Source organism: Podarcis raffonei, chromosome 18 (genome assembly GCF_027172205.1).
Source record: "Podarcis raffonei isolate rPodRaf1 chromosome 18, rPodRaf1.pri, whole genome shotgun sequence".
In the NCBI taxonomy this organism is placed as follows: Eukaryota; Metazoa; Chordata; class Lepidosauria; order Squamata; family Lacertidae; genus Podarcis; species Podarcis raffonei.
The window spans coordinates 8,994,586-9,005,399 of NC_070619.1; the positions used below are offsets into that span (position 1 = coordinate 8,994,586).

The 10,814-nt window shown below is 52.5% G+C and overlaps 1 protein-coding gene across 1 annotated transcript in view; it reads left to right on the top strand.

Annotated features, from left to right (window-relative positions):
- BSG (basigin (Ok blood group)) overlaps positions 1 to 2,387 on the top strand; it is a 40,563-nt gene extending 38,176 nt beyond the window's left edge. The window contains exon 9 of the mRNA XM_053372787.1: positions 2,228 to 2,387. The gene's annotated coding sequence lies outside the window, so the exon portion shown is untranslated. The remainder of the gene's footprint in view (positions 1 to 2,227) is intronic.
- Positions 2,388 to 10,814: the final 8,427 nt, after the last annotated feature.

The following is a 10,814-nucleotide window of genomic DNA, read 5'->3' on the forward strand; positions in this document are numbered from 1 at the left end:
AGCGGGAACTCGCACTGCGCTCCAAAGGCTTTGGTTCAGTGAAAGGAACCCGAAGCCTTTGGAGTGCAGCGCAAGGTCCCGCTGCGCTCCAAAGGCTTCAGGGATCTTTGAGGCTGGCAGTGGGGAAAGCAGCGCTTCCCCCCACCGCCAGCCCCACAAGCTCGGGGGGCAGCAGGAAGGCGGCTCACCACCTTTGCGCTGCTCCCAGACCTCTTTGAGGCTTTTCCCCAAGGAGGGAGAAGGGACTGACTGGCCGTGTCAGTCCCTTCTCCCTCCTGGTCGAAAGGCCCGCAGGAGCTGTGCTCTCCTTAAAGGGTACGTGGCTCCTGTGGGCGATGGGGGAATTCCCCCACCACACGCAAAAGCAGGGAGAAGGTCGGGGAATCATATTTTCCCCCTTGATTTCCCCCTCTGAAAACTAGGTGCACACCAACCCCTCTCACTCTCCAGTGAAGGCAACCCAAAGCCTCTGGAGCGCTGTGGGAGTTCTGTGGACCTCTTCTGAAGGCTGGCGGCGGGAGAAGAGCCCTTCTCCCCGCCGCCAGCCCCGCAAGCTCCGGGGACAGCGGGGAGGCACAGCGCGTCTTCCCCGCTGTCCCCGGACCTCTGCTGGCGGCGGGGAGAAGAGCCCTTCTCCCCGCCGCCACCCCCGCAAGCTCCGGGGACAGCGGGGAGGCGCAGCGCGTCTTCCCCGCTGTCCCCGGACCTCTGCTGGCGGCGGGGAGAAGAGCCCTTCTCCCCGCCGCCACCCCCGCAAGCTCCGGGGACAGCGGGGAGGCGCAGCGCGTCTTCCCCGCTGTCCCCGGACCTCTGCTGGCGGCGGGGAGAAGAGCCCTTCTCCTCGCCGCCAGCTCCGGGGACAGCGGGGAGGCGCAGCGCGTCTTCCCCGCTGTCCCCGGACCTCTGCTGGCGGCGGGGAGAAGAGCCCTTCTCCCCGCCGCCACCCCCGCAAGCTCCGGGGACAGCGGGGAGGCGCAGCGCGTCTTCCCCGCTGTCCCCGGACCTCTGCTGGCGGCGGGGAGGAGAGCCCTTCTCCTCGCCGCCAGCCCCGCGGACAGCGGGGAGGTGCAGCGCGTCTTCCCCGCTGTCCCCGGACCTCTGCTGGCGGCGGGGAGAAGAGCCCTTCTCCTCGCCGCCAGCTCCGGGGACAGCGGGGAGGCGCAGCGCGTCTTCCCCGCTGTCCCCGGACCTCTGCTGGCGGCGGGGAGAAGAGCCCTTCTCCCCGCCGCCACCCCCGCAAGCTCCGGGGACAGCGGGGAGGCGCAGCGCGTCTTCCCCGCTGTCCCCGGACCTCTGCTGGCGGCGGGGAGAAGAGCCCTTCTCCTCGCCGCCAGCTCCGGGGACAGCGGGGAGGCGCAGCACGTCTTCCCCGCTGTCCCCGGACCTCTGCTGGCGGCGGGGAGAAGAGCCCTTCTCCTCGCCGCCAGCTCCGGGGACAGCGGGGAGGCGCAGCGCGTCTTCCCCGCTGTCCCCGGACCTCTGCTGGCGGCGGGGAGAAGAGCCCTTCTCCCCGCCGCCACCCCCGCAAGCTCCGGGGACACATACAAATTTCATGAAATACCGTTTTTTCGCTCCATAAGACGCACTTTTTTCCTCCTAAAAATTAAGGGGTAATGTCTGTGCGTCTTGTGGAGCAAATGCACTGGGCGGCAGAGGGAACCCTCGGCTAACGCTGCAGTCGCGAGCTGAGGGATGCCTCCGCAGCCGGAGCCATGGCTCCCGTCCATCGCTCGCTGTGAAGCCAGCAGGACAAGAGCCGCTGCGCAGCTATCACTCTTGCTCTGCTGGCTTCCCAGCGAAGCGGGAGGAGGGACGGACGGGAGCAAACAAAGCGAGAGCCGCTTACATAGCTTCTCTTCTGCTTTGCACATCTCTCATTTTGTTTGCCCATCCCTACTCCCGTCTCGCTGCAAAGCACCTGTCCCGGTGTCTCCTCCTCCTCCTCTTTTACAGCGAGGGATGAGCAAGCAAAGAGAGCTGCGCAAAAGCGGGCGAGAAGCCATGTAAGCGGCTCTCGCTTTGCTTGCTTTAAAGCAAGAAAAAGCGAGAGCCGCTTGCATGCTCTGCGCAGAATATTTTTTTTCTTGCTTTCCCCCTCTAAAAACTCTTACAGAGCAAAAAATACAGTAAATGAAAATTCCCTTAGAACAGTATTAAGCTATGCCTGTAGCATGCTGAAGAGTCATACACACTTACCCTAATTCTACGTCGTCTTTCTCTCTTTCAGGTGACATGTCAGCTGAGCTGAGCGCGTAGGGTGTTCCTTCCAATCGTCCCATGCCATAGCACCAAGAATATCATAGCGCCCCCTCGCAAAGATCAATTCACTACACTAAGAGAAACAAAATCGTAGAGTAAAATCTTCCTCTTCTTTTCTTTTCTTTTTTTAAGGGAAAAAACCCAGTCTTTTTTTTTTTTTTTTACCTATACATTAGCACATCCCTTTTTAATTTTTATTCCTTCAATGTAGTTCTCAAAATTTGAGCCTCGGGCATTGCAGGGGGACAAGACAGGAGGCGTTTTTTGGGAAGGGAAATTTGATGGGTGAGCCGAGATCTGCCTGCCTTCCCCGCAGCCCCAAGTTGGAGACTTATTTCCCTGGCAGCAAATCACACAGGAAGCCTATCAAAGCCACGCTTCACGATACAGTAGAGCAGGGCATCTCTCTCCCTCTCCCCCCTTCCTAAAATGACCCTCAGCTTTGGGGAGGACACCAGACGACCAGCTGCTGGTTTGGCCGGAGAATGCAAAAAGGCAAAAGGTTTCGCCTCCTTTTCCACCTCGGCGGCTTCTGTTAGGTCAGAAAATAGCCAGCTTGAGCCCCACTGCCTTTTCTAAGACCCAGAGGGAAGTCTCCCAAGAAACATGCAACTGCTGAAACCACGCGTGGTCTCCTATAGCGTCCCTACCCTGCCCCACACGGCCACCAGCAATGGGTACCACTGCCACAACGATCCTTCATTTTTCCAGCACCGTGGCTTCTCTAAACACCACATCCTTTTTCTTTTGGCCCCCTTTTTTGGGCCCTTGTAGCTTTCTCTGCAGTGACCCGTTTCAACACTACAAAAAAAAAAAAACCAGAAACAAATATTGTGTTCCGTGACTGCTTTTTTAAAGGGGGGGGGAGTTCATGAGGATGAACCAATCTCATGTTCTGTCAAACCTTGGAGTTGGAGCTGAGGGCATGTCACTGCTTGGAGGTTTATCCCTTTCTGTCCTCTGAAACTGTTACTTGGGGGGCTAAGAGGGAAGGTCTGCAGCCCCCACACAGCCACAACCTAAGTCTGCAACCCTGCAGTGTCTGAGAAGAGATTCACACTGTCCCCATCCTCTTCCACTTGCTGGAAACAGCTCACCTGTTTTAAGAACAAGCTGATTTTCCTCCAAATAAAGCAGATTTACTTTTCCCGCCACCGCCCTCTTTTTGGTCTCTTCACTCCCTGCCGCCCCTCTGTGGAGTTGCGCATTTCTCCGGCTCACCTTCCCATAAAAACACGGTAAGAGCCTAGTCCTCATGGCGCTGGGGGAAAGGAGCTGATTTAAATTGGAAGCTGCCCTAGGCTAAAGTTACCAGGCACCCCCGTTTCCTGGGGACAGTCCCCGGATTTACAAATCAGTCCCCATACAAAATCCACTGAAGTTGAAAAGTGTCCCCAGATTCATTGAAAAAAGCCTGTTAACCTTACCCTAGGTTGAGGCCAGGAACTGTGCCTGAGTGCAAGGCAGATGAAAGGGGTAAAAGCGGCGTGGACCTTACCTCCCTGACCTTTGAATGGAATTTGTCGTCAAAGGGCACACCAGGTGAGGATTTATCCTGAGTGGATGATGAGGATGGAGGGAGAGAGAAAAGGGAGGGGGGACAATGGTGTAGAGAGGGGCAAAAGGTTCCTAGCTAGGGCAGAGGAAAGTACAGTGGTGCCCCGCAAGACGAAAAACTCGCTAGACAAAAGAGTTTTTCGTTTTTTGAGTTGCTTCGCAAGACGAATTTCCCTATGGGCTTACTTCACAAGACGAAAACGTCTTGCAAATTTGTTTCCTTTTTCTTAAAACTGTTAATACCCAGGTTGCGACTTGACTTCGAGGAGCAACTCATAGCACACGGTGTGGTGGCCTTTTTTGAGGTTTTTGAAGACTTTGGTGATTTTTGAAGCTTTTCCAAAACTTCTTTTGAAACCGTGCTTCGCAAGACGAAAAAACTCGCAGAACGAATTAATTTCATCTTGCGAGGTACCACTGTACAGCCATACCTCGAGTTACAGACGCTTCAGGTTGTGTTTTTTGGGGTTGCAGACCGCCAAAACCTGGAAGTACCGGAAGAGGTTACTTCCGGGTTTCGGCAGCTTCGCATCTGCAGAAGCGCCAAATTGCGAACGCTGCGGGTTGTGAACGTGCATCCCGCACAGATCACGTTCGCAACCCAAGCGTCCGCTGCACCTATGAAAAATCAGCACACCTTGGGGTAGCAGCAGGGGAGACTGACCCTAAAGGAGCTTCAGTAAGAGGGAGCTTTTAAAATGAGAACTAGAACCCTGGCATCGGACGCCAGGCTTAAATCGTTCAGCAGGAAAAACCCGCAGAAGAGGAGCAGGGTGCAAGAGGAAAGTAGAGGAGAGGAAGGCAGCCAGTCGTAAGAGGAACTGTTTACTATCTCACAAACGCAGCAGACAAAACAGGTGGAGATTTCGAGTGCTGAGAAATAAGAGATTTGGCTGCCGTTCAGAGGCAGACTGCAAGTGGGCCATGCAAAGGATTTTAGTCCTGGGTTTTTTGGGTGGAGGGGGCCACCTTCCCCAAAAAGAAAGCTTAAGAACAATAACCAGGAAAATCTCCAGGACACATTACCCTGATCACAAAACCAGAGGTGGTGTTTGTGTTTAAAATACACAGCAAGAGAGAGTTGGGACTGCCTGTGGGAGCACAGCAGAGACCTATCGCCGCATGACCTTTCAAGCCTTCCCTCTGGCACAAGATTTTGACAATAACCTTATCTCCGTTCCCATCGTCCCTCCCGAGGTGCATGATGCAAACTGCATGTTTACGAGCTCTCGTCGTTCCCCAGATAGGACAGCGTCCAGCTCTGTCCCCGATGAACTCTGTGTATATAAAACCATGGCTTTTGTAGAAAGCTTTGACGCCACCTGTTAATTTAGAATTTGGACAGCTCCAGCCCATATGTGAAGACATTGTGGGGAGCATTTATCCTCTGCAGGGGTGCATCCCCTTCTGTAAAAAGGCACATGCAAATGTGCATTGGCAATAACCTATCCCTTTCTTCCAGTGCACAGAAACATCCTAGTAAGGGGCAGTGCAAACCTGAGATTTCCCTTTTTTAAGGTGCAGTCACAGGGTTGGAGGGAAGGGAGCCTGGGACCTTAGCCTAATTTCATCTGTGAGAAAAGGAGGCATCTGAAGGAGAGAATTCCTAAGTAGATCTGCGTAACTTCCTCCCTTGCCCCAAGTAGCTTCATGTCCTGCTAGGGAGGAAGCAAATACAAGACTCTAGGCTAGAAGTCTTGCATAACAGAGATTTCCCTGCTCCTTACACTAAGCAGAAATGAAAACTAGAAACTTGGCTTCCTTAAAAAAACCCACATAGGATTTGGAATCCTAAGACAGACATAGCGTGCGTTCGGTTTCCCCAATACCACTTTTGTTTTAAATATAAAGGTAAAAGACCCCTGGAAAGTTTAAGTCCAGTCAAAGGCGACTCCAGTGGTACCTCGGGTTACAGATGCTTCAGGTTACAGACTCTGCTAACCCAGAAATAGTACCTAAGATTAAGAACTTTGCTTCAGGACAAGAACAGAAATCGTGCCGCAGCAGTGGGAGGCCCCATTAGCTAAAGTGGTGCTTCAGGTTAACAACAGTTTCAGGTTAAGAACGGACCTCTGGAATCAAGTTCTTAACCCGAGGTACCACTGTATGGGGTTGCGGCGCTCATCTCGCTTTCAGGCCGAGGGAGCCGGCGTTTGTCCGCAGACAGCTTTCCAGGTCATGTGGCCAGCAGGACTAAACCGCTTCTGGCGCAACAGGACACAGTGACAGAAACCAGAGAGCACGGAAACCCAGTTTACCTCCCCGCTGGAGTGGTACCCATTTATCTACTTCAGGAGTCAACAACCTTTTCCAGCCATGGGCTGGCCCACTGTCCTTCAGACCATGTGGTGGGCCAGACGATATTTTGGAAAAGAAAAAAAATACCGAATTCCTATGCCCCACAAATAACCCAGAGATACATTTTAAATCAGAGCACACATTCTACTCATGTGAAAACACCAGGCAGGCGCCACAAATAACCCAGAGATGCATTTTAAATAAAAGGGCACATTCTACTCATGGAAAAATACACTGATTCCTGGACCGTCCGTGGGCCGGATTGAGAAGGCGATTGCGCTGTATCCAGCCCCCGGGGGCCTAAGGTTGCCTACCCCTGATCTACTTGCACTGGTGTACTTTCCAACTGGTAGGTTTTAAATATAAGCTTGTGACAATACACATTTGCTGCCCTGTTTGGGTCTGTAAAATGACAGTGTGTCTTGGTTGCTCCAGTATGAACAAGCTGCATCCTGCCCATGCGCTTGGGCAGATTCAGAAGTGGGAAACAGTGGCTGCCCTATTAAAAGGGGAGGGTAGCTTAAAAAAAGAGACAATTTGCAAATGTTGGTGTGAGAGCTGGGATCCATCCGTATTCATTTTAGCATGCTCTTTCCCAAACTGACACCACTCAAAACCCCAAAACTTCGAGACAATGGTGCCCGTTCCTGCTTTTATTGACTTGCTCTCTGCATCTGGGGCCATGCCCAAAGCTGTGCAGAATAATAATATAATAATAATAATTTATTATTTATACCCCGCCCATCTGGCTGGGTTTCCCCAGCCACTCTGGGCGGCTTCCAACAGAACACTAAAATACAATAACCTATTAAACATTCAAAGCTTCCCTAAACAGGGCTGCCTTCAGATATCTAAAAGTTTGGTAGTTGTTTATCTCTTTGACATCTGGAGGGAGGGCGTTCCACAGGGAGGGCGACACTACCAAGAAGGCCCTCTGCCTGGTTCCCTGTAACTTGGCCCTCGGAGCTGGACCTCAATGTCCGGGCAGAACGATGGAGGTGGAGATGCTCCTTCAGGTATACTGGACCGAGGCCGTTTAGGGCTTTCAAGGTCAGCCCCAACACTTTGAATTGTGCTCGGAAACGTCCTGGGAGCCAATGTAGGTCTTTCGAGACCGGTGTTATATGGTCTCGGCGGCCGCTCCCAATCACCCGTCTAGCTGCCGCATTCTGGATTAGTTGCAGTTTCCGGGTCACCTTCAAAGGTAGCCCCACATAGAGCGCATTGCAGTAGTCCAAGCGGGAAATAACTAGAGCATGCACCGCTCTGGTGAGACAGTCTGCGGGCAGGGAGGGTTTCATCCTGCGTACCAGATGGAGCTGGTAGACAGCCGCCCTAGACACAGAATTGACCTGCGCCTCCATGGACAGCTGTGAGTCCAAAATGACTCCCAGGCTGCACACCTGGTCCTCAAGGTTGCTGGTTCTATTCTGAGGGAAACTAATACTCTTCTACGCAAACCCTCGTTCAAACAACCTATTGAGAGTTGATGTCCATTTAAAAAAAAATCATGAGAAAAACCCTGTGCCTCAGTTAATCAAGAACTTATCTGGTGGCTGGCAGCCAGAGAAACAGCTGCCATCAACATGGTGGGGTTTGAGTTTTATACAGCTCTGGCCCTCTCGGTCCGCTTTCTGTAAAAGGTAAAGGGACCCTGACCATTAGGTCCAGTTGTGGCCGACTCTGGGGTTGCGGCGCTCATCTCGCTTTACTGGCCGAGGGAGCCGGCGTACAGCTTCCGGGTCATGTGGCCAGCGTGACGAAGCTGCTCTGGCGAGCCAGCACCAGCGCAGCGCATGGAAACGCTGTTTACCTTCCCACCAGAGCGGTACCTATTTATCTACTTGCACTTTGACGTGCGTTCGAACTGCTAGGTTGGCAGGAACAGGGACCGAGCAACCCCGTCGCAGGGATTCGAACCACCAACCTTCTGATCGGCAAGTCCTAGGCTCTGTGGTTTAACTCACAGCGCCACCCTTTCCATTTTTCATTTTCATGTTTCCATTTTCTGAAAACAGCCCAAATATTCTAGCCCCAGAATGGGGAATCCTCTGGCTTGCAACTCACAAAGTGGCCCTGCAGTCCTCTCTTCGAGGCCCCCGAAACCCCTCAGGCCACACCCCCTAATGCCCATCAAGTCTGGCTGTGATGTGCCCTTGCTTAACCTGGTTGAAGGGGCGCAGAAAATAAAGAGGTGGTGTTCCGTATCAAGCAAGGTGCAGATTTTGTCAAAATAAAGTAACTAGTTTATACCGAGACACGCCACACGAGGGAGCCCTTTCCCTGCCGCAACCTGTTCCTAACTCGCATTTTAACCCCTTGTAGCCCTTTCTTTCATGCATGTGTATGTGTGTGTCTTTTTGAAACTTACTGTTTTATTGGGTCTTCATAAAAGGAAGCACAGTGGCGGAGGAGGGAACCATTTTCAGCTGGAGGGCCACAATCTCTTCGGCGCAACCTTCTGGGAGCCGCATGCCAGGGGGTGGACAGGGAAACAGTTTTAAATTCTCCCCCCATCAGGGAAACAAGAAGCATTAAGATAGCTAGTAAAAGTAAAAAAATCACTCAAGGAGGGAGAACAGCCTGGGGGAGGATTCTGAGGGCCAGGTAGGGAGAATTAGAGGGCCACATTTGGCCTGAGAGCCCCCACCCCGACATTTTGCAATTTTTGACAAACTCCCTTTGCCAGTCGCTTTGTTTGGTCCCAGGGTTTCATTTCATTGCCTCTTTTTCTCAACGGGAGCGCAAGGCGGCGGGCACATGGCGCACGCCCCCCCCCCAAAAAATATACCGTGTTTTTTGCTCTATAAGACTCACTTTTCCCCTCCTAAAAAGTAAGGGGAAATGTGTGTGCGTCTTATGGAGCGAATGCAGGCTGCGCAGCTATCCCAGAAGCCAGAAAAGCAAGAGGGATTGCTGCTTTCACCGCGCAGCGATCCCTCTTGCTGTTCTGGCTTCTGAGATTCAGAATATTTTATTTCTTGTTTTCCTCCTCCAAAAACTAGGTGCGTCTTGTGGTCAGGTGCCTCTTATAGAGCGAAAAATACAGTAATTCCCAAAACAACCCTCTGAGGTTGTTTGGGACGAGAGAAGCCAGCAAAGAGAGATTCATGGCCAACTGGAAGGGATGGGTGAGGCTGGATTTGAACCCTGATCTGGGCCAGGTCCTGGGAGCTGACCAGCCAAGCAAATGGGGAGGGGTGCCCCATTGAAAGGAGGGCTGGCGCCGTCAAACCGGCCAGAGGAGACCCCCAAAGCTGAGGGCCCAGAGGCCTTGCTAGCTGCTTGCCTTTCCTGCTGCCTCTCTGCCAGAGACATCACTCAGCCATGACTCAGAGCAAAACACAGCCTACATGAGCAGCTGTTGACTCATTCCTGGGGTGAGTGGGCGCCGAAGCGCATGGCTGCGCATTGTGATAGGAATTCTGAGGTCTTAGGTCTATGGTAATGTTCATAAGCGTACCAACCAAGCACGTACATAGATCAGCACAGGAAGACCGACCTGGAACCATTTTGACTCCTAAACTGAGCAAATGTTTTCTCTGCAAAGTCAAAGTGGGAAACCTCCCCATTGTCTCTTTCCTCGCAAATCCTGTCTTAAGGGCACATTTAAGATATGAATAGGGTGTGAGCCTGTGACCTGGCCCAGGAACTAAGTAGTTATCATTACAAAAGACTGGCCAGGATCCCCAATCAAGTAACCTGCCAGACAGGAGGTAAACAACGACAGGAGAAAAACAACATTCAAATTTCTGTTTACACCTTTTTGGTGATGTATCTGAGGGGTGGTCTTAGGTTACACCCCTTCTGTGATGTATGTATGATGTTTCTGGGGGTAGTCTTGATCTAAAGGTAAAGGGACCCCTGACCATTAGGTCCAGTCGTGACCAACTCTGGGGTTGCGGTGCTCATCTCGCTTTATAGGCCGAGGGAGCCAGCGTACAGCTTCTGGGTCAGCATGACTAAGCCGCTTCTGGCGAACCAGAGCAGCGCACGGAAACGCCGTTGACCTTCCCGCTGGAGGGGTACCTATTTATCTACTTGCACTTTGATGTGCTTTCGAACTGCTAGGTTGGCAGGAGCAGGGACCAAGCAACAGGAGCTTATTTTGGCTGCTGGTCCCTTATTTCCAAATCTGTTAGTTGACAGCTATGAGCCACACCCCTTTCCCCAAGCCACGCCCCTAACCAGCCTTCCCTTGCACCCTCCTCTTGAGCACTTTCGCCTGACGGGAAACATGTCCTTGAACTCTGATCACGATTTCTTCCAGAGATAAAAGAGGACTGTGTGTAGAAACCCGCCTAGCGTACGGAAGGGAAATTTGTGTCCATTGCCCCTCCCACTTTCGCCTCTGGCTCCGCCCACTTCTAGAATGCGGCTCCTGGAAAGTTGCCCAGAAAGAAATGCAGCCCTCATGACCCAAAAACGGTTCTCAAGCTCTGAAACAGAGAACCATCCTCAATAAAGCTGCTGCCAGCCCGTGCAGGTGACGCTGACTTCGGCGTCCCCCGTCTTCCAGCTCTGCATCTGTCAAAACCTGGCTGATAATTAAAACAGCGTCTGTGTTTCTCAATTAACTAGAGAAAGCGCTTCTTGATAGCCCTCCATCCTCCCCCCCAGGCCCTGAAAAAAAGCAAAGAAACCCAGTTTATTTAATTTAATGGCTGCCTGCCTGTGTGTCAGACCCCAGGCAGGGAGGA